This window comes from Pan paniscus, chromosome 4 (assembly GCF_029289425.2).
Source record: "Pan paniscus chromosome 4, NHGRI_mPanPan1-v2.0_pri, whole genome shotgun sequence".
Taxonomy (NCBI): domain Eukaryota; kingdom Metazoa; phylum Chordata; class Mammalia; order Primates; family Hominidae; genus Pan; species Pan paniscus.
The window spans coordinates 31,580,910-31,606,021 of record NC_073253.2 but is presented as its reverse complement, the minus strand read 5'-3'; the positions used below and the strand labels follow the sequence as shown (position 1 = coordinate 31,606,021).

The 25,112-nt window shown below is 37.2% G+C and overlaps 1 protein-coding gene and 1 pseudogene across 1 annotated transcript in view; one reads left to right on the top strand and one right to left on the bottom strand.

Moving 5' to 3' along the window:
• The window catches only part of HAPLN1 (hyaluronan and proteoglycan link protein 1), an 83,682-nt gene extending 59,548 nt beyond the window's left edge, over window positions 1–24,134 (bottom strand). The window contains exon 1 of the mRNA XM_003822242.7: window positions 23,911–24,134. The gene's annotated coding sequence lies outside the window, so the exon portion shown is untranslated. The remainder of the gene's footprint in view (window positions 1–23,910) is intronic.
• LOC112439913 (U6 spliceosomal RNA) lies at window positions 6,552–6,647 on the top strand (annotated as a pseudogene).
• Window positions 24,135–25,112: the final 978 nt, after the last annotated feature.

The following is a 25,112-nucleotide window of genomic DNA, read 5'->3' as shown; positions in this document are numbered from 1 at the left end:
ACTAATGTAATTTGTATATCATAAAATGCACTCTTTAAGCATACAGTGCAGTGGTTTTTAGTACATTCCTCAAGTTGTGCAACCATTACCACTACCTGTTTCCAGAACATTTCCATCACCCCTAAAAGAAACTGTGTACCTATGAGCTGTTATTCCCTATTCCCTCCCCCACCAGGACTCCTGGCAACCACTCATCTACTTTCTGTCTCTATGGATGCCATTCTAAATGATTCTAAATGATTCAATGAATTCAATGATTTCAATGAATTTAATGATTCAATGAATATTCAATGAATATTCTAGATGATTCAATGAATCTATTCTAGATGATTCAACAAATCATCTAGAATAGGCAAATTCATAGAGACAGATGTATTGACTGATGTAAATTGAATCATATAATTTGTGGTCCTTTTATGCCTGGCTTCTTTCACTTAGCATAATGTTTTCAATGTTCATTCTGTAGCAAGTATCAGTACTTCATTCTTTTTATGTGTGAATACTATTCCATTCCATCTATATAGGTACCACATTTTATTTATCTGTTCATCAGTTGATGGACAATTGAGTTATTTCCACTTTTGGGCTTTAATGAATAATGCTGCTATTAACATCCATGCACAAGTTTTTGTATGAACATATTTTTTGAATTCTGGGCCTTATCTACCTAGCAATGGAATATGGTAACTATATGTTGAACTCTTTGAGAAACTGCCAAACTGTATTCCAAAGCACGGCACTGTTTTATGTTCACGCAACCGTGCATGAGGGTTCCAATTTCTCCACTCTCCACATCCTCACTGACACTTATTATTGTATGCCTTTTTCATTATAGCCATCCTAGTGGGTATGAAGTGATATCTCATTAGGGGTATAACTCGTATTTTCGTAATGACTAATGATGTTGACTGTCTCTTGATGTGCTAATTTGCCATTTGTACATCTCTTTGGGAGAAATGTCTATTCCGATCTTTTCTCCATTTTTTAATTGGGCTGTTTATTTTTTAATTGTTGAATTAGAATTTTTTATATATTCTGGATATATACTAGCATAAGATTTGCAAATATTTTTCTCCCAATCTTTTGGGATGTCTTTTTATTTTCTTGATATTGTCCTTTGAAGTACTAATGAGGCCTCATTTATTAATATCACTTTGGTTGCGTGGCTTTTGGTATCATATCTAGGAAACCACTGCTTAATCAAAGGTCATTAATATTTACACCTATGTTGTCTTCAAAAGTTTTATAGTTTTAGTTCTTATATTTAGTCTTCAATCTATTTTGAACAAATTTTTGTTTATGATGTGAGGTAGGGTCCAACTTCATTCTATGTCTGTGTCTGTCTACTTCTCCCAGCATCTCAGTTTTCCTCTGAGAAGTCTGCTGCCAGACATACTGGAGCTCCATTGTATGTTATTTTTTTCTTTTCTTTTCCTGCTTTGTAAGGAGTATACTTTCCTCACTGAATTTTCTTGGTACTCTTGTCAGAAATCTGCTATCGATTTTTAAAAACTCTTTGCATATTAAAGATACTGCTTCTTTTTCTGTGGCATATGTTAAAAAATTTCCCTGTATTTTGATTTATAGTTTTTATGTCTAGAATTAATAAGAATTTATGAAACTAAATCTATCAGTGTTTTCTTTAATGAATTCTTCTGCCATTATTATTATAAGAAATCCACCTACAGTTCCCCTAGTAGTAGTTCATGAAAATAATATAAATAGCTACCAATTGTTCGTTACTTTCTATGGTGCTTTACATATATTATCTTGGCAGTATCTTGGCTACAAACACTATGAGGCAAATATTGTAAAAAATTCTATTTTATAATGGATAATGAAACTCAGGGCTTAAGTAATTTGCACAAGGTGCAGAACTGATACACAGTAAAAATCTTAATTGGAATTTAAATTCAGGTCCACTTGACCCCATAGTACAATCTCTAAAATAAGTGAAATGAATTTGAACTTCATCAGCATGGATATAGAAGGTTTCTCCAAAATTTTTCGAAAACGGTATCTTATACATGATTCTCAATTCTATTTAAAGAGCAGCATCTCTTGATTAAATAGAAGTATAATATTTTTAGCAGAGAATATGCTATTTTAAATTTTTAAAAAACTTGTTAAATATGTTTTTAATTCCCATTTAGTATATAAGATATTTAACATCAAATTCACTGTTGTGTGTAAATTATTAACCACTGGTGAAAAAAAGGTGCTAAGGCAGTAAAAAGTGAGCGTTGTCATTCAAAGAGTACATAAAAGGAAGAGGCTTTGAAAATGTAAATAGACAAACATAAAATATTAAATGCAATGTACTTTACCATCAAACAACTATTGAAGGAGATTATTTTTCTCAAATGTGTCCAGAATGTTTGTTAAAACTATACAGTGACTCCACTTTGTTAGGGCAATGTACATAGTGGCTGCTCACTCTGAATGACGCCTTCCAGCAAAGGTGTCCTTAAGAAGGAAATGTACAGTTCAGATTGTACATCACCGCGGCCTAGGATGCTACCGTTTTACTTCTAGCAGAAATCTTGCGGGCTAGTTAGAAAGCTGCTCTGCTACTGAGAGATCTTTAATCAAAAGGTATAAACGTTCCCCAGAGCATGAATATAATTATGTTAAGATCTAAACTCCACAGTCAATATACTATAAGGCATTTTATGTATGCTTACATGTTTTTCCAATTGTGTATCAGAGCCCAGATGATAAAAAAGGTTTTACCACCCATTCAGATCTAATTTTCCTGTCCTGTTCACCAATATGCCAAAAATTCAGATTTGTGATTCACGGGAACATTCTGCTACATAAATGAAATGTGTAAACAAATAAATACCTGATTTCTGATATACTGAATATTAAATCAATCATGTTCCATAGTTTCTGATAATAAGCTTAACAACCAATTATACTATTGATAACAATAGGAGCATGAAGCAAACAACACTTCTACTTTAACATTAAAAGCAGAGTACCAAAATGCTTCCTGCTGGTAAACTGAAACAATTGTTTTATTTGAAAACTACACCTTCACACCTGTAATCTCAGCACTGTGGGAGGCCAAGGTGCGTGGATCATGAGGTCAAGAGATGGAGACCATCCTGGCCAACATGGTGAAAACCCATCTCTACTAAAAATACAAAAATTAGCTGGGCATGGTGGCTCATGCCTGTAGTCCCAGTTACTTGGGAGGCTGAGGCAGGAGAATCACTTTAACCCAGGAGGCGGAGGTTACAGTGAGCTGAGATTGCGCCACTGCACTCTAGCCTGGGTGACAGAGTGAGACTCCATCTCAAAAAAAAAAAAAAAAAAAAAAGACAACCACCACCACAACAAAAATTACATGTATCTACTCTGATACTGCATACAAATAAAGACTTTTCTTTTTAAAAGAGAAAAGAATGGATTTCCAATTATTGCCAATGTGTCATGCCTGAAGGACCCTTTTCCCACCCATCAGTTTGAGGTGACAGTTACTGGCTTGTAGCAATATCCATCACGATTCAAAATTTAGAATATTATTATGCAGAAGTCACATACTGTTCACCTCTCATCCTCACCATGGACACTGTCATCTGGTGCAGGCAAGGAGGAATAGAGAAAGGAGAAAATTTTGCAAAGGAGGAGAAAAATTTGCCAAGAATACATAGTAATATAAATTAAGGTCACATTTTGTTTTATACCAATTACAGTAAATTGGTATTTTCCTTATGTTTATGTCTCAAACTCTCCTTTCAAACTTTTTTTTTTTTTTTTTTTTTTTACTTTTAGGCAGCTAATGCACTACCATTCATAATGACTATTAGACTAAGCTAGGTTTCAATTTTTGCTATGATCTATCAGTTTAAGGGTGCAGATAGTCAACGATGGCACAAGGCTCCTCTCATTCTGCTCTCTGAAAATTAATTTGAAAGAGTAACCATATGTAATGAAATAAGGACACAGTAAAAGAGTGCAGATGATTAATGCCTTCTATTTTCAAAATAAAGTTTTTCAACTCTGCATTAACATTTATTTTCCTTATCTCTGGTGCACTAGCTATTAGTTTAATAAAAGGAGACCTTCCCAGTGACAAAGGACATTATCTTATTAATTTCTGTAATTCTGTTACACTATCACTCAAGAGGTTTACTTTCAAGTGATGTTAATATAAATGAGAGTTTTCCTTTTAGTCTTATAGTTCCAAGGCTCAAAGCCTGTATATGGGTTGTAAAGCTAATACTAGACTAATTGCAATGTGACTTGAGAGCTAGAATAGAACCATCTGCAAAATTTGGAACGATGTGACAAAAATAACAAAATTTTGCAGGAAAAACATAATGCTTTGCGTTTAGAAATAGACGTCCCAAATATGGAAAAGCTATTAAACTTATTTCGTGTAGCTTCACAAGGCAAAACTGGACCAAGTGGGTGGAAGTCAAGAAATCAAATTTTGCACACTGTCAGGAAGAATTTCCTAATAAGTCATCTAAAAGTGAAATGAATTGCCCTGTGAAGTACACATTGCTTTCTGCTACCGCAGGTGTTTAGGCAGATCAACAAACATCTGCCTATTGTATTACACAGGGGATTTGAGAGTAGGTGGGTGTTTGGAACACATTTGGTCCTTTGATCTCTACAGTTTCAAATCTGACCTTTCAGCTCAGAATTTTGAAGGATGTAAAGATGGATAAAACGACTCATTAACAAAGACACTATAAATAAATAAAAGACATTTCAACAGTTGATTATATTCAACACATGAAAAAGTATATGAGGCGGGGCACGGTGGCTCACGCCAGTAATCCCAGCACTTTGGGAGGCCGAGGCGGGTGGATCACCTGAGGTCAGGAGATCAAGACCAGCCTGGCCAACATGGTGAAACCCCGTCTCTACTAAAAGTACAAAAAATTAGCCAGACGCAGTGGTCCCAGCTGCTTGGGAGGCTGAGGCAGGAGAATTGCTTGAACCCGGGAGACGGAGGTTGCGCTGAGCCGAGATCGCTCCACTGCTCTCCACCTTGGGCGACAGAGCGAGACTTCGACAAACACACACACACACACACACACACACACAAATCTATATGAAGTAATCGAGGTACGAATAAAATATTAAGAGAGAAATGAGAAAGAAGTGACTAATTCCAGCTAGTGGCACAATGCAAGGTTACCAGGAGGAAGTGTTACATGAATGATGCAAGCATGAGCCATGTTTCAGGTGGGAGGGATAATATGATAAGGGATTCCTGCTTGAGAGAAGTGTGTAAGCTCAGAATTAGAGGAGTAGAACTGCATAAATGTTTGGGAAGAGAAGTTAGATATCCTGAGAGATTTTAATGATTGAAATCTTTGTGACAAATTTGGCTTTTACTTTGGCCTGCCTTTCATGGCTTAAAAAAATAGATATAACATTGTCAAATATCCTGTATAAATTATAAACTTTTCAGTCATCATTTTTCTTTTTATAACTTAAAATTACATTAGATAGTGATAAAGATGGATATGAACATCTCAAACTGCTTCCAGAATTTTGGCTTGTTAGCAATAAGACTGTAGAGCATCTACAAAAGACTGCAGGAACTGAGTCCCCCCTAAAATTTATCTCAGCACAGCATCTTCAGGGAGCTAGGCACACTGATAATCCCTCTAGGCTTGAAGGGTTTGGTCTCTCAGAGAAAGCAGGCCATGAAGATAAGGGTTACTCAGAACATAGTCAAGCCAACCCACTGATTTTTGGCATTTCTTAAAGTGGAAAGAAAAGGAAATTTTCCAACTAGCTGATTTTCTTACTCGTTAGTCTGTCTAGTGTCTTTTGTTTCTGGAAGCTTTCAATATGCCCTCTTTTTTTTTCCCCAACAGTTTTCCTTTTTTTTTTTGAGACAGTCTCGCCCTGTTGCCCAGGCTGGAGTGCAGTGGAGCAATTTCAACTCACTGAAGACTCCGCCTCAGCCTCCCAAATAGCTGGGACTACAGGCATGCACTACCACACTTGGCTAATTTTTGCATTTTTAGTAGAGATGGGGTTTTGTCATGTTGGCCAGGCTGGTCTTGAACTCTTGACCTCAAGAGATATGCATGCTTCAGCCTTTCAAAGTACTGGGATTACAGGTGTGAACCACCATATCTGGCCTCCAGCAGTTTTCTTATGCCATGCCTGGGTGTGGGTGTTTTACTTTTTGGTGTTTATCCTGTTGGGGCATTGCAGTGCTTCCTGAATCTGTGACTTGTTGGACAGCCACAGACATTATTCCTAAAATATTTTTTCTGCCCCATTTGTGTTTACTCCATCTGAGATGCCTATTTCTATATCTCACATGTCTTTTACTACCACTGCCCCCTGCTCCTGGAAGTTTCATTTTTCTCTCCAATTTTAGCCTGGTTACTTTTGTCAGACCTATTTTCGAGTTTACTAGTCATCTCCTCAATGTTTCTAAACTTTCCTAAACTCATGTACTGAGTTTTTTTTAGTCATTACATTGTTTTTAGTTCTAGGATTTCCATTTGAATGTTTTTTGGTAGTTTCCAGTTCTTTTTTAAAATTCTCTACTTTAATATCTAATTTCTGCGCTTGCTTGAGTAGCACACACACTAAAATTGGAATGATTAGCATGGCCCCTGCACAAGGATGACACACAAATTAGTAAAGTGTTCCATATTTTTCAGAGGTATTATCAGCATGATAGACCAAGCTGAGGGAAGAATCTCAGAACTTGAATACTGTCTCTCTGAAATAAGACAGTCAGACTTATGAGGACTTATAAAGAAAAAAGAATGAAGAAGAATGAACAAAACCTCCAAGAAGTATGAGATTATGTAAAAAAACTAAATCTACAAATCATTGGCATTCCTGAAAGGGATGGGGAGAAAGCCAACAACTTGGAAAGCAGATTTCAGGATATCATCCTAGAATCTAGCAGGAGTTCTCTGTATTTCCTGAACTTGACTGTTGGCCTCTCTGGCAAGTTTTGGGAAAGGCCCAGAGAGGCCATAGTTGACTTCAGGAAATACAGAGAACCCCTGCAAGTTTCTACACAAAAAGAACATCCTAAAGACACATAATCATCAGATTTTTGAAGATTAAAATGAAAAAAAAAGAATGTTAAAGGCAACTAGAGAGAAAGGGCAGGTCACCTAGAAAAGGGAAGCCCATCATACTAACAGCAGACCTCTCAGCAGAAACCTTACAAGCCAGAAGAGACTGGGGGGCCTATATTCAACAGTCTCAAAAAAAAAAAATCTTCAACCAAGAATTTTATGTCCAGCTGAACTAAGCTTCCTAAGTGAAGAAGAAATAAGATCTTTTTCAGATATGCAAATGTTTAGGGAGTTCGTTACCAGCAGACCTGTCTTACAAGAGATCTTGAAAGGAGCACTAAGTATGGCAAGGAAAGACTGCTACTAGTTAATACAAAAGCACACTTAAATATACAGGCAAGTGACACTATAAAGCAACCACACAAACAAGTCAGGATAATAACCAGCTAACAACATGACAGGATCAAATCCACATGTATCAATACAAACCTTGAAAGTAAATGGCATAAATTTCTCACTTAAAAGGCACAGAGTGGCAAACTAGATTAAAAAGCAAGACTCAATGGTATGCTGCCTTCAAGAGAGATACCTCACACATAATGACACTCATAAGCTCAAAATAAAGGGATGGAAGAAAATCTACTAAGCAAATGGAAAACAGAAAAAAGCAGGAGCTGCAATCCTAATTTTGGAACAACAGACTTTAAACTAACAAAGATCAGAAACTAACGAAGAAGGGCATTAAATAATAATAAGGTGTTCAATTCACCAAGAAGATCTGACTATCCTAAATTTATATGCACCCAACATAGGAGCACCCAGATTCATAAAGCAAATTCTTAGAGACCTGCAAAGAGACATAAGACTCCAACATAGTAATAGTGGGACAGTTCAACATTCCACTGACAGTATTAGACAGATCATCAAGGCAGAAAATTAACAAAGATATTTAGGACCTGAACTCAACATTGGAGCAAATGGATCTGATAGACCTCTACAGAACTGTCCATCCGAAAACAATAGAATATATATTTTTTTCTCATCAACAGATGGCACATTCTAAAACTCAGCCAATAATTAGACATAAAACAATGCTCAGCAAATGCAAAAGAAGCAAAATCATACCAAACACACTCTCAGATGATATTGCAATAAATAAAGAAGTCAAGACTAAGAAAATTGCTTGGCCAGGCACAGTGGCTCACATCTGTAATCCCAGCACTTTGGGAGGCTGAGGCAGGTGGATTACCTGAGGTCAGGAGTTTGAGACCAGCCTGGCCAACATGGCAAAACCCTGTCTCTGCTAAAAATACAAAAATTAGCCGGGCATGGTGGCATGCACCTGTAATCCCAGCTACTCGGGAGGCTGAGGCAGGAGAATCACTTGAAACTGGGAGGCGGAGATTTCAGTGAGCCGAGATTGCACCATTACACTCCAGCCTGGGTGACAAGAGTGAAACGTTGCAAAAAAAAAAAAAAAAAAAGAAAAAAGAAAAAAGAAAGGAAAAAGAAAATTGCTCAAAACCATGCAATTACATGGAAATTAAACAACATGCTCATGAATGACTTTTGGGTAAATAATGCATAAGGCAGAAATCATTAAGTTCTTTGAAACTAATGACAACAAAGACATAACATACCAGAATTTCTGGGACACAGCTAAGGCAGTGTTAAGAGGGAAAGTCATAGTACTAATTTCTCACATCAAAAAGTTAGAAAGATTTCAAATTAATGACTAACATCACAACTGAAAGAATTAGGGAAGCAAGAATAAATCAACCCCAAAGCTAGCAGAAGACAAAAAACAATCAAAATCAGAGCTAAATGGAAGGAAACTGAAACACAGAAAAACACTCAAAAGATAAACAAATCCAGGAGTTGGTTTTTTGAAAAAATTAATAAGATAGATAGACTGCTAACTAGGGTAATAAAGAAGAAAAGAGAGAATATCCAAATAAACATGATTAGAAATGACAAAGAGGATGTTACCACTGACCCCATAGAAATATTAATAAAAACAACCATCAGAAACTACTATGAACACCTCTATGCACACAAACTAGAAAACCTAGAAAAGATGGATAAATTTCTGGAAACATGCACCCTCCTAGAACTAAACCTGGAATAAACTGATTCCCTGAAAAAGACCAAAAATAAGCTCTAAAATTGAATCAGTAATAAATAGCCTACCAACCAAAAAAAAAAAAAAAAAGCCCAGGGCCAAATGAATTCACAGCGAAATTCCACCAGATGTACAAGAAAGAGCTTGTACCATTCCAAAAAATCAAGAAGGAGGGACTCCTCCCCAACTCATTCTATGAGGCCAGCATCATCGTGATACCAAAACATGACAGACACAACAACAACATCAAAAAACTTCAAGCCAATATCCTTGGTGAACATTGATGCAAAAATCCCTAACAAAATACTTGAAAACTGAATCTAGCAGCACATGAAAAGCTAATCCATCATGTTCAAGTAGGCTTTATACCCACGATTTAAGGCTGGTTCAACATACACAAATCAATAAATGTGATTCATCACATAAACAGAACTAAAGACAAAACCCACATGATTATCTCAATAGATGCAGAAAAGGCTTTCAATAAATTTCAACATCGCTTCATGTTAAAAACTCTCAATAAACTAGGTATTGAGGGAACATACCTCAAAATAGTAAGAACCATCTATAACAAACCCACAGTCAACATTATACTGAATGGGCAAAAGCTGGAAGCATTCCCTTTGAAAACCAGCACAAAACAAGGATGCCCTCTCTCACCACTTTTATTTAACATAGTATTGGAAGTCCTAGCCACAGCAATCAGGCAAGAGAAAGAAATACAGGGAATCCAAATAGGAAGAGAGGAAGTCAGATTATCTCTGTTTGCAGATGACATGATTCTATATCTAGAAAACCCTATAGTTCTGTCTCAAAATCTCCTTCAGCTGATAACTTCAGCAAAGTTTCGGGATGCAAAGTAAACATACAAAAATCACTAGCATTCCTATACACCACCAGGAGCCAAGCCAAGAGCCAAATCAGGAACACAATCCCATTCAAAATTGCCACAGAAAGAACAAAGTACCTAGGAATACGGCTAACCAGGGAGCCGTATTTCTACAGTGAGAATTACAAGACACTGCTCAAAGAAATCAGAGAATACACAAACAAATGGAAAAATATCCTTCACATGTTTATGGATAGGAAGAATCCATATATCATTAAAATGACCATGCTGCCCAAAGCAATTTATAGATTCAATGCTATTCCTATCAAACTACCAGTGACAGTCTTCACAGAACTAGAAAAAACTATTTTAAAATTCATATGGAACCACAGAAGAGCCCAAATAGCCAAGGCAGTCCTAAGGAAAAGGAAGAAAGCTGGAAGAATCACATTATCCACCTTCAAACTATACTACAGGGCTACAGTAACCAAAACAGCATAGTATTGGTACAAAAACAGGCACATAGTGCAATGGAATGGAATAGAAAGTCCCCAAACAAGACCACTCACCTATGACCGCCTGATCTTTGACAAAACTGATAAAAACAAGCAATGGGGAAAAGACTCCCTATACAATAAGTGGTGCTGGGATTACTGGCTAGCGATATGCAGAAGATTGAAGCTGGATCTCTTCCTTAAGCCATATACAAAAATCAACTCAAGATTAATTAAAGACTTAAATGTAAAACTAAAAACTGTAAAAAACCTGGAAGACAATCGAGGCAATACCATCCTGGAAACAGGAACAGCCAAAGATATCATGACGAAGACACCAAAAGCAATCACGACAAAAGCAAAATTTGACAAATGGGATCCAATTAAACTTAAGAGGTTCTGCACAGCAAAATAAACTGTGAACAGAGTAAACAACCTACAGAATGGGAGAAAATGTTTGCAAACTATACATCTGTAAGAACTTAAGCAAATTTACAGGAGAAAAAAGAGAAAAACAAACAATCCCATTTAAAAGTGGGCAAAGGACGTCAACAGACTTTTCCGAAGAAGGCATACGTGCAGCCAACAAGCATATGTTATAAAAGCTCAATATCACTGGTCATTACAGAAATGCAAATCAAAACTACAATGAGACACCATCTCACACAGTCAGAATGGCTATAATAAAGAAGTCAGAAAATAACAGATGCTGGTGTGGTTGTGGAGGAAAGCGAACACTTATACACTGTTGGAGGGAATGCGAGTTAGTTCAAACATTGCAGAAAGCAGTATGATGAGTCCTCAGAGAGCTAAAGCAGAACTACCATTCCACCCAGCAATCCCAGTACTGGGGATATACTCAGAGGAATATAAATCATTCTACCATAAAGATACATGCACATGTATATTCATTGCAGCTCTATTGACAATAGCAAAGACATGAAATCAACCTAAATGCCCATTAATGACAGACTAAATAAAGAAAATGGGATACATATACACCATGGAATACTATGCAGCCATAAAAAAGAACAAGATAATGTCTTCTGTGGGAATATGGATGGAGCTGGAGGCCATTATCCTTAGCAAACTAACACAGGAAAAGAAAACCAAATACTGTATGTTTTCGCTTATAAGTAGGAGCTAAATGATGAGAACTCATGAACTATAAGAAGGGAACAATAGACAATGGGGTCTGTTGAGGGCGGAGGTTGGGAAGAGGGAAAAGAGCAGAAAAAGTAACTATTAGGTACTAGACTTAGTATGTGGATGATGAAATAATCTGTACAACTAACCCCCATGACACCAGTACCTATATCACAAACTTTTACATGTATCCACTAAACTAAAAGTTAAAAAAAAGGATTCTAAATTAGAATAAGTATTTTACTTACATAGTAGATACTCTTCCTTCTGCTACATTAAAAATATTTACACTTTGAAACAGCAGGAGGAGTATGAAAACATTTCTATAAAACATCTAGAAATTATCAGTTTATCTTTTGTCTTTTCTTTTCTTTTCTTTTTTTCTTTTTTTTTGAGACACAGCCTCTGTCACCCAGGCTGGAGTGCAGCGGCGTGATCTCAGCTCACTACAACCTTCCCTCCAAGGTTCAAGCTGTTTTCCTGCCTCAGTCTCCTGAGTAGCTGGGACTACAGGCCTGTGCCACCATGCCCTGAAAATTTTTTTTTGTATTTTTAGCAAAGACGGGTTTTCACCATGTTGGTCAGGCTGGTCTTGAACTCCAGACCTCCCAAAGTGCTGGGATTACAGGCGTGAGCCACCGTGCTCAGCCCAGTTTATCTTTCTAGCCATGTATTTCTCTAAACTCACAGAGATATCTGGAATTCAACTAACTAAATGTATAAGTAGTGTGCTTGTATTTTTCTGTATTGCCTATTTTCATATTGGGCAAATGTTCTTTTTACACAGTAAATAAAAGGCAAAATGCTTTCCTAAAAATAGTCTAATTTCTTAAGCATATTAATCACATAAAGCCTATGTCTGAAAAGTCTAATATTTACATCTCCTATTGGTCTATTTCTATTTTCTGTTTTACTATCTTGGCTTTTTCGGTCATTGAATCCTGTCAGCTAGTATATTGGGTAATTTTATTTAATTAATTTATTTATTTTACAAAATTTCCATTTTTATTTTAGATTCAGGGAGTGCATGTGCCGGTTTGTTGCAAGGGTATGCTGCATGATGCTGAGGTTTGGGCTTCTATTGATCCCATCGCCCAGACAGTGAACATACTGTATTGGGTAAGTTTAGATGAGGTTGCTTTCCAGCTAAGAGCTCAAGCCAGGTCACTAAGAACCTTGCAAATCACTTAAAATAATTTGGACCTAATTGTCACAGCAATGAAAAGACATTGAAGCGCTTTAAGTGGGGAGATATTTTCATATTTACACTTTAGAACAGTGACTCTAGCTTCAGTGTGAGGGAATAAATTAGAAAGTAACAAGATGGGAGACAGAGACTGATGGGTGAGGTTTGCAGGAATTCAGTAAGAGAGGATGATAATGAAGGTCAGGATTTATGCTAATGGAGAGAGATATTTATGAGACAGAATCCATAGGATGACTCCTATGTTCCTGTTTTTGAAAACTGAGTGGAGAGAAAATGGTGCTATTTACTAAACTAGATAAAATTGGGGTGGTTCGAATTCAGGAGAAAGAAAAAGAGTTCATTATGGACTTGTGGAATTTGACATGTTTGTGAGATGTGCTAGTGCAGGTGGTTTAGACACTCACTGGATAGATCTAAAGATGTGGGAGTCGCCAGCACATAGCTGAGTGCAGTGTGATGCATGGACGTAGATGGAAGTGCACAGGGAGAATATGTAGGGTGGGGACAAGCATCCTGGGCAGAAGCCATTGAAATACAAACAGCCAAGAGGCCGGTAGACTTCTCTTTAGAAGCCTGAAATGGAGACTGAGATAGATTAACCATAGAAGCCTGAAATCTAGGAAAGAATGACGTCACAAAGCCCAGGGTAGAGATTGTTGTGAAGGGAACATGGTCACCAGAATTAAAATGCCACAAAAAAAGCACTGAAAAAAAGTAATTGTTGACCTTGCTGAGGAGAATTTCAATGGAGTAGCTGTGGGAGAAAGCTCATTACAGTAAGTTGAGGAGAGGATGGGGGTGAGGGGATAGACAGTGAACATAGGTAGTTCAGGAAAAAAAAAAAAGTGGCTCTCATGAAAAGGAGAAAGATTGACAGAAGGCATGTGACATTAGAAAAGGTTTATGTTTTTAAGATAAAGAAGATTTGACTGTGATGAAATGCCAATAAGAAAAATAGGCTGAGGGCGGTGCCTCATGTCTGTAATCCCAGCATTTTGGGAAGCAGAGGCGGATGGATGACCTAAGGTCAGGATTTCGAGACCAGCCTGACCAACATGGCAAAACCCCGTCTCTACTAAAAATACAAAAATTAGCCAGGTGTGGTGGCAGGCGCCTGTAGTCCCAGCTACTCTGGAGGGTGAGGCAGGAAAACTGCTTGAGCCCACGAGGCAGAGGTTTCAATGAGCCGTGATCACGCCATGGCACTCCAGCCTGGGCGACAGAGAGAGATTCTGTCTCAAAAAAGAAAAAAAAGAAAAACAACCAGAGTGGGAGAGGTTGATAATACAAGAGAGAATAGATCTAATAAATAGAGATTTATCCAAGAAAACTGGAGGAAATGAGATCCAGAGCTCGGGGGCAACATCCACACTGGGCTCTTCGAGGTAAAGGAGATTTAAAAAAATATTATTCTACAAAAAGGAAAAAAGAGATAATGTGTTGGGGGTACAGACCAGAGGCTAGTTTTAGGCAAGACAGTGAGAGAGTAGCTTCTATTTTCCATGTGAATTAGAGAGGCTTGCACATCTGCTACAGGGAGCTCAAGAAACAATGGACTTTTAAGAAATATGGTAGAACTGCCATAAAGCATGAAAGATACAGCTGACATCAAATACCATAAAGTTCTAAAGTTGTCCCATTCTGCAGGGTGATATTTACTTTTCTTAGCAGTTCCCAGAAAATTGGAGCAAGTATGGAGGACGGGGGCAGTTAGATTCATCATGAAAAAAGATTTTGTTTTTTGGATCCCTTTGCAAACAACAGAACAAGGACATGGAGAATGCTGGCAAGCATGATGGACAACAAAGAAAGAAGTGAAGATGAAAGGGAATGAATAGGTAGGAGGAATGAAGAAAATCTGAGATAAAGATTCCAGTTCACTGCCCTGGACCCGTAGTTGAGAACAACAAATTTTCTAGTTTGGGTGATTGGTACTATAATTATTTTTAAATTATACGTAAGTGACTAGTTTCCTTGGGACGGTCTTTGTTTATGCCTTTTTTGTTATCATGATTAGTAAGCCATCCCCTTTGACTCTTAAAAGTGTTCGGTTTGACTAACACATTTTATTGTCTTGATATATATAAAGAGAGATGACACGAACTAGGCTTGGTCAAAGGAAAATAATGAGCTCAATTCTGGAAATGTTAAGTTCATGAAGCTATGGGAAATTCAGATTGAAAGGTCAAGTAAACTGAACACACATACAGACACAACTAAATTTATCCATAAAACATAAATTCAGACAGTACTGAATAAATTATAATTTAGTGATTGACTCAAGAATGATATACTAATTTGCAGACAGACTCAGAAAATATTTGCATTACATACTTGAAGTTACTTTCTCTGTATTAAATTATACAGCAATTTAGGTAAAGTGAAAATATTAATCATGTAAGGATGAGGAATCGTGTTAACATTGACCAAATGGTCAAGCTGGACTTTTACATTGGGTAATACCTCAAAGTGTCACAAGGTGGCAGCACAAGCACAATATAACATGTAATTAACAAGGGTCAAGATCCTTTCAGGTATTCTGCAGTTAGAATTTATACCTGTTGTATATTATATATATATTTTTCTGAATGTATGGTCCTTAATTTAAAAATGATTATTTTGTTTTATCGTTATTGCTGACTTGAAAACGGAGCACATAAAAAGTTTAATTTTCTAATATGTACATTATTTTAAAATATTTTAGCTAGAATAAAAAACATGATCATGAATATACATTGATGGCATTCTCAGGATAATTATTAGCACATAGTGTATATAATGTCATAGTTATAAATGCTCTGTAAGTTTGCATCTTGATCAGTATATTTTAGATCAAAAATTTTATTTAGATCTTCTTTTTAATATATTTATCTCGCTAGTAAAATCTGTAACTTTTTTCATTGACCTGTAGAAGGAGAGTGTTCAGAAATTTCATGAAAAAAATTTTATTTGGCATATTCTAGTTACAGTAACTTTAAGTAGGGGATAGGGTTGTCAGGTTTAGTTTAAAAAAATACAGAATATCCAGTTAAAATTGAACTTTAGAAAAACAAGAATTTTTTTGGTATAAATATGTCCCATGAAATATTGGGGGAATACTTAAAGTTATTCAATGATTGAATTTTTTTTTTTTTGTATTTTATCAAGCAGTCCTATAAGGGGAGGGAGGAGAACCTGGACAAAAAAAAAAAAAAAAAAAGGAAGTTGCTGAGAAGTCCAGAGAAACCCAGGATTATGGACTACAAATCTGACCTAAGGTTTAGAAGCCTTCAGAATCAAGGAACTAGAAAACGAATTATAAATAGACTTGAATTAGTCTGCATTCTGTGGCAAACTCATTTATATGGTAAGCTAAACAACATGGGCTATGGTTAATCAAGTACTCTGGTGAATTACCATCTACACCACACATTGATTACTGATTTTTAAACAACAAAATGCAGCAACATATATTTAAAGTTAGTTCGGTATTGGACAAAATGTAATAAACAACTATAATCTAGACATTTTGGGGTCTTACTCAGGGTTATCATTATGAAAATCTGTCATTAGAGCATCAAGGTGCGGAAATACCATTTTAATTTCCTTTAATTCAACAAACATGTCTGGCACCTTCTATATGCAGAGGACTGACTAGGACTGTGAGATGTAAGGATTAATAAACATTGCTGTTATCCAACTGAGTGGATATTTATAGTTAATAAAATAAAAAGTTAAATTCATGCATAAATCATGTCAAAACTCATTCTTACTAATTCTTCCCTGGGTTTCAGTTCTTGGTTAACTGCTTCCCCCTTAGTATATCCCCGGGATGATCGATCCCTTCTCTCTTCCAGATGATTTTCAACTACCATTTTAATGCCAGAGTCTTCCAAATCTCCATTTCCAGCCATGACTTCTCCCATGTACTTAAGAAATGTGCATTCAACTCCTATGAGTTTTTGGCTGTCCTGTTGGCACTTCTTCCTAAATTAGACTAATCATTTTCTCCCAGAAACTTCTATTCTTCCTATATTCCTAATCTTAGTCAATTGCATCCCTCCTCAGGTAATCATCCATCCTTAGAACAGTCACACTATCTCAGACTTCTCGTCCACATCCCGTCAATGCATCCCATTCAGTCATGCCTACGCTGTTTTGATGACCTCTGAATGGGTTTTCCACCTCCAGTCTTGCTTTCCTTAGAGATTTACTGAGATTAACAATTAATTTTATTTACATGATTAATTTTATACTGTAGTGATTATCATTTACATCTTAAAAGAGTTTATAAATTTAACAACATTGCTGGGTAAGAAGAGACATAAGGAAACAAAAACAGAACTGGGGAACGGTTTGGGTTTAGAGGTATTCAGACATCTGAAATATAGGCACTTGGGATAGAAAGTCAGGACACCCCCGAAGCCCCATGTTCTGCACTGTGCTAGACACCAACAGCGGCAACAGGATGTCAGGCATTCGTATCTCCAAGCCAGCTGAATAATGCAGGCTAATGACCCCTCTCCTCTAGGCTACTGGAAAGACAGGAAAGGAAATCACCTCTCTAAATCAGGGTCATCAGTCCTAGAAATTTAATAAGCTGTGAGCACATCTTTATGTTGTAAGACCAGAACAATAGCTTACAAGAGCACCAAACGATGGTAGCATAATCTAATGGGGTATAATAAAAAAACTACATAAATTAATGAAATACTTAATAAAATATGGCTATGATTATGCTAATTAAACATAAACTGAGAAGATATTTAAACAAATGACTCTGATTCATGTCACTTTTATAAAGCCAAAGCAGATTTTCACTGTTTTCTTTTTTTCATAGTTTTCCAGAAGCTATGATCAGCATCAACACTGAAATGTCTCTGAAACCAATTTTACTGTACTTACATACCTGAGCAAATATTTTTAAAAGATGTTGGCTTTGACCCGTATTTTCAACATGATGGCTGATTCCTGTGCTTCTCCTATGCATGTTCCTTTTCCATCTCCACGACTTTGAGGAATTCTTGGACCAGGTATGTGGATTCTCACTGCTCCCTCCCACTAAACCTGGATATTTGGGGTGGCATAAGGGCTCGAAACCGTAGAACTTAAGAAGCTATGGATGCGCTACCTGTCCAGGGGCCACAGTTGAAGCACTGTCATGAAGGGCTGAGGGGATCTAGAGCAGAGGTTAAGGCAAAGTGAACAGGAATGTTAAAACAGGATGGATGCTGTATGCCCCTTGGGGCAAAGGGAAGAGAGATCTGTCTGGCTAAAGCGCTAGGGGAGGTGGAAGAACAGGTTGATCAGGCTCAGCTGAAAGGAGCCAGTAGTTAACATGGTCCTTCACATTTCTGGAAGGAAACAGGCCTTGAGGGAATCCATCTGTTCTCACACAGGGAGTGGGGATAACTGAGAGACTGAAGACCTTGGGGGATTGAATGAGGCTTAATTACACCCTTTGGTGTAAGGATGGGAAGGCTCCCAGATGTTTTAAATTCTTTTTACAGAAAACAAAACATTTACTTTAAAGAAATAAAGGACTTAAATTGTAAATGCATGAGTGAAACTCATTCACACTTAAGTGTAATGCATGAGTGAACCTCATTCACAATTAAATGTAGTCAAGAAATCAATAAACCAGAGAACTATCAGATCCTCTGGGATGCAGGGGTAGAGGGCAGGAGTCTCGGTTTATGAGATAGAGGGGTTAGAAGGCTTGGGTAAATGCAAAGAAAGGGAGCCAGGAAATTAGGAAGGCAAGTTTCACCTACTTGGCAAATTTTACTAGTGATTCATGATGTGTATCCATCTGTCTCCTCCACTGGTTTGTGAACTCCTTGAGCCAATTACTATGCAACACCTAGCGTGGTACCTGCCTGGTGCAAACGGTAAGCACTAAATCATTCTTGCTTAATCTGAACTTTAGTTTCATGCTGGTGGACAACAATTCTGTGCAAATGCATTTTTGTGTTTCCTGTCCATCCAAGCAGACATATTATTGGAACCCTAGTCCTCCTGGGGTTTTGGAGTGTCAGAACTGCCTTTCCAGGCCCATCTGTGTCCACGCAGCCAAGAAACAAAGCTGTTATCCACTCAGCTCAGCATTTGCACACAAGTGAAAATAATTTTTTAAAATGCATGCTCAAAATTTTCTTAATACCAAAACTGTGAGGCCAGAACTTTTTGGTTATTTTTGTTACTCAAAGTACACTTCAGGACCTTGTAACATTTCGGGTTTATGACATCAGTTTTGACTTTCTGATTATTTTAGAATGGATTTTCATAGTGTAAAGTGAGGGGGATTGCATGGGACTAGCACAGTTCCTGGTAAATAGCCAGTGCTCAATACATTTTTGTTGAATAAACAAATGAATAAATGAATGATCAAATGAGGTGATCCTCCAAATTCAAAATAACAGAGCGAAAATGAGAAAAAAATTCACAGAGTATGAATGAAGACAAAACCAAGGAATATCCATAAGACTTTGTGAAAGGCTTAGGGAAATCTAGACTTAGCATAAACATAATTTGAATATTATTTAATTTAATTGGATATTATAGTAATTGGAATTTAGTAACCAATAGAGTAAATTGTGTTCTTTTTGGATGTTAGATTGGGCAGAAGGGAAAATTTCTGTTGTCTTGAACAGATTGAGAACCAGCCCTTTAACTTTAGCAAGTTTTCCAAGTCATTTTTACTCTGAATTTTTCTTTTTGTTTTGTAAATAGTCTCCTGGTCTTGTAGCAATACCCTGATCTCAGATGTCACCCCTGTTAAGCCGTAAAACAATCAGTGGAGTCTCAAAATAGTCAGCAACATTTGATACTTAAATTCTGGCTATCTCTGAGACACATAGCTAAAAACTCTTAATAACAGCTATCTCCTTCCATGTCTCTATCAGTGGGAGAAGTTATTACGTGGAGCAAAGGCAATATAACTATAAGCATCAGACCATTTCAGAGAGCTTGGCTGGTTTTCTCTTGTAGAGTTTGTTCTTGTCTAGTATCCTTAAGTCATCTGAAATCATTAAAACTTCTTGTAACATGGCAGAAAACTTTAAAAGAAGGCTGGGGATGGTAGCTCATGCCTGTAATCCCAGTACTTTGGGAGGCCGAGGCGGGTGGATCACCTGAGGTCAGGAGTTCGAGACCAACCTGGCCAACATGGTGAAACCCTGTCTCTACTAAAAATACAAAAATTAGCCGGGCATGGTGACACATGCTTGTAGTCCCAGCTACTCGAGAGGCTGAGGCAGGGGAATCGCTTGAACCTGGGGAGTGGTGGTTGCAGTGAGCTGAGATCACGCCATTGTACTCCAGCCTGGGTGACAGAGCAAGACTCCATCTCAAGGAAAAAAAACCAAAAACTAGAAAAGTTATGATTAAACTTCTACTTTAAGGACCTCTGACTTTTAGGCAGTCTCTCACTAGCTCTCTCACTAGAATGAGTATGCAATTCATTCTAAATCACAAGGATGATCCAATGAAATTATTAACAGAATGTGTTTTTTTCCTGGTAGATAATGATCTATTGGAAATAAAGATTAAGATAATCTGCTTTATTTTATATAATTGATGATGCTAATTCCAAACAGTACCTCCAATCAACACAGGTTATAATTTTGTGATATTAATGAAAAACAACTTAATGAGCGGGTCTCCTTCTTTCACTGTGTAGGTTTCCCTGCCATACAAAAACCAAACTCTTCCAAAGAGGAAACTTCCATTCCACAACAGCAGGCCTAACTCTATTTTTGGATTACACCTACAAAGCTCCCCAAGTAACAAATTCATCATTTTTTTCTACTGAGGCATTTTACCTTCCTATATGAATTTCACAACTTGTATTGATTAATGATGATTGTCCTGATCACTGTTGCAATTGTCACATAACTTGCAAAGAGCCAGTTGGAGTAATAATTCGTATATCTTTTAAAGAAAAGGTTTTTAAAGCTCTCAGTGCAATACTCAAATGGACTAATCTTCTATGGTATCTTAATGCTTCCCTCAAGTGGTGGTTTTCCATGTAATTGTTTTTGTCTAGAATTTTTTTTCTATTAGATCAACTTCATGGAAGCCAGGTTCCTGCTTCAAAACTCCAAGTGAACAACAAGTATAGATGAAATTGTTTTACATGCTAATTATTAGTGTTTGAGAGCAATATTTTATAAAATAGACCTCATTACTCAAAAACAACTTGTACTACTATCCTTTCCAATTTAATAAAAAAAATCAAAGAATATGAAACAAAATGTGCAGCTCTGTGGTAACCTTTTAAGCTAGTAGTTATTTTCCCAACTAAATTCAGTAACATTAAACCTTACAGAAATTTATTTCTATTTCAGGAACAGTGATTTAAGATGGTCAAACTCTTTCCACCAGTCCTTGAACAATTCCATGACCTGTCTGTCTAAAACAAATCCTATATTAGAAGTGAGTTGCAGTTATTAAGCTATATCCTTGTGGAGGCAGAAAGTTAATGGTAAAGTATCCAATAAAGAATAAAGTGATCTTAAATACAACCACTAGGGATTTCATAAACTGTTTAGTTGTACCTTAATTTTTAACTTATATAAACATCACTTGCTTTATTTTCTACCCTGAGCACCTATCCCAATGTCTGGCGTGTAGTTAATGTTCAACAAACGTCAACCGAGGGAGTCAGAGTATTTTAAGAAGCCGGTGAGAAAGCCTTCTTTGACTTATCCACTAGGTGGCACACAGGGACCATGCTTCACACAGTTAACCACCACAGACCCTCCCATTCACAGTGTAAATAAAGAGATGCATTATTAATTTATACCACCTCGTCCTCTCTACTCCTAATAATTGTTTAACCAGCTGTTTCCTCTAATCCTCCTTAAACACTATTGATTAAAATCCTAAGTATATTCAGGTTTCCATCCTTTCCTACTTCTTCCAACAGCATTTTGTTACCTTTAAATGACAGGCTAAGTACACTTAAATGACATAGACTAAGTACTATGGTTACTAATCATGGCTGCAGGATGTCAGAAAATTAATTTGAAGCACTATCAAAATTATTTTCAAATTTGCCTGGTATTTCATCAGAATTTTAACTGGTGAGAGATCATTATCTTAAAAATGCAATCTGAAAAATAAAATGTGCATGGGGCAAAAAGAAATGAAAAAGAAAACTAGTATTTTCTAAGGAAGGGAGTCATTTTCTGAATATAACTTTTGTTCATCTTTACAAAGATGAAGTGCATTGCTATCTTAAGATTCAAAGGACTTCTTCAACTGTTCAGAAAATACCAATATTCCACACCTAAGATGCTAAAAGGCAGGATTGTTTAGTAGACCGTTTACTCATAAAGTATCTTTCTGCGTACTCTGAATGTATTTATCCTGGATGTGTTACTTGCTCCCAAAGGAAGGAAAAGGAAGTGAAACCACTAGGGATATAATGAATTGAGTCTTCTCTGTGAAAGTCTCTTCAGTACTTCTAAATTACAGTGTCAGTCATTCCTCTGAGAGACAGGGCCTTGCTGAAAATAAATGGCTCATTTTATAAATAAGTACATAATGTTTCCCCACCTTCTTGTTTCTCATAGAAAGCCCAGGCCCATCAGGCATTCCTGTCGAGAATACTGGCCTCTGGGTACATTCCTCCTGTAGACCAGTGGTCTGTTGAGGTTGTTGGTTATCTCTTGTTCATTTAATTAGCCTTAAGTAAAATTACTTCTTATCTAGTTCTGTTTTTAAGCTGTTTCCAATTTAGTGGAAGAGGTCATCAACAAAAATATAAATTCATTTCTTAGCTGAAACAATTAAATTTTTTAAAATGGGTGGTATAAAAGTGACTAAAGACTAAAGCTAATATCTGAAGAGTCCTTTGGTATACATTATATTTTACTGAATGGAAGGGAAACTTTCATTTTTGTAAGTAAATGGAATTTGTTAACTGATATAAGAATTATGAATCATATCACATTAAAAATTCTCCAAAGATAACTACTATGATATATTTTTGATAGAACAATATTCCCATTCCATTAAAATACTGAAATGACTGAAATGTGTGTAAAATCTCTGCAAATTTAGTACACAGAAATAATCACATAGAAATAGTTACCAGAAACTACAATTGTAATGAATAAATAGTACATTCATTTAGAAATCAATTCACAGCCTTAATTTCTTAAGACCTATTAGCTTCCAAGAAGCCAGCCAGTATGTTTGATTTTATGACATCACACTGGAACATGTACAGGAACACTTTCCACCCTAAAAATTCCCAAATGTACTGGCCACTGTGTGTATTTTTCCAGTGATAAATGAAAATAAAGCAACTTATTCTCAAATTAATAAGCCATCTTATTTTGAACACAACAGTCACATTCAATGGAAGAAAACTACTTAATCAAAGCCCAAACAAGTTAAGGTTTGTTTTTGGTGGGGAACAGTCTCAACATACAAATAATTTCTTTAAGCAACTTTTAACAGTAATCTTAACTATGACTATAAATTCTCTTCAGTGCATTCAAATTACCCATCAACATCATTGTATATATGAAATGCATCATCATTCTATGATCTTAATTTCATAATTAGCTGGAGAAGGAAGCCTGGGCCAAAAATGGCAACATTTCTAAGATTATTAATCTAACAGGTATTACCTATGCCTAAAGTAACTTTCTTTTTCACATAACCCTATATATTCTCTGAAACAAAATTCATAAGCCTGGCTGGACATTCCCATTCCTCACCTTTCCCTTCAGCCTATACTATCCTTGTTTCATCTCAGGTGCTATAAAAATGGTTGTTGAGATACAGATAGAAAAGTCACCACTTGGAAACCATGACCCTACCAGATTTACAGTAGCACTAGCAGAAGCTAGGATACTAGAGTTAATTCTTTCTCCATTTTTAGACTGAGCCTGTTTATTATAGTGAAATATTTTATCCGACAATATGAAACTTTTTTAAAAGTTGAGGTGCCATATTAAATTCAAATGAAAACTAAATTCAAAAGAAAAGAATAAAATTTGTTTAATGTATATATACATTGCATGTGTATTGCCCTCTGAAATCTTAAAGGCACAAAGGTATAACCAAAAGAGGGGGAAACAATTTGCAAGTTTTACCTTGTCCTGAAATCCAGGAGTTCGGATGCTCTCAAGTTCTGCTTAAGTTGGAAGCTGGAGATCAAGTGAAGCTAGCGCTCTTTCTCCTCACCTTAAGTTTGTCTCTGGGCGAGTGTGAGTGTGTGTGTGTGTGTGTGTGTGTGTGTGTGTGTGTGAGTGTGTGTGCAGAATGTCTCTTTGTGGCGCTGGATGGCAGAGGTCCTGATCCTGGGAAGAAGGAGGCACTTTCTCACCAAGAGCAGAAGAAAAGCAAAGCGTCACCAGGAAAGTTCTCCTCCCAAATCCCCTAATTACAGCCTAACGTGCACTTCATGCAAACTTCAGGGAGGAAGGGAGGGGCAGCTCTGTGCCCAGACCTTGTAAAGCAGCAGCCTCTTAGATGACTTTCCCCTCTGCTCAGATCCCGAGTATCCCGCTCTGGGGTTTAGGAAAGCCGGCCGCTACAGCCACACAAGCCCCCACCACACCACACCTCCCGAACCCGAACCCTCATCAGTCCTGGGTCTGTCCAGAAGGGATGGGACAAGGGGTCTGTGGAATGATCTGCGGGGCAGCGGTGTGAGCAGACTCCTCAGGACAGTCAGTTTGCGCTTTGTTTTATTAGCCTCTGCTTAAAAGAAAAATCCAAGGGTCGGAGAGGTCCTCTCTTTCCCGCCTTCCCCTCCCCAAAGGAGATCAAGGATAACAGACAATGATGATAGCGGCACATAAAGCTTCTTAAACTGGTGATGGCCTTCCACCCAAATCACCAGAAGCATATTTTCTGGTTTACTGGACTCAGTATTGGTGTTGAGTTTAAATTTCTCTTAACAAACAACTGCTATTGTATCCTTGGATGACAGAGCTCAAAGAACCTGGATTTATTTATAGAACGAGGAATGCGAGGGGGAGACGGGATGGGTGGGGTTGGGTTGTGGATCCATATCCAGGATTAGAACCAGATGGGCACAGGGCGCGCGCGCGCGCACACACACACACACCCCTGAAATAACCACTGGGGAAGATGCTGGGACACGCGGGAAAACGCCTCCTGAACAAATAGACATTTATTTATAACTTCTGGGAGAGTATATAGGTCCATTGATTCCCGCCTTGAGTAACCAAGGGTTTTGGAGAGGAAATGGCTTCATATTTCAATAACAGAGCCACCTTTGATGGAGTCTAGGAAGGGGAAAAAAGAAACACACCGCAGGAAGCAAACG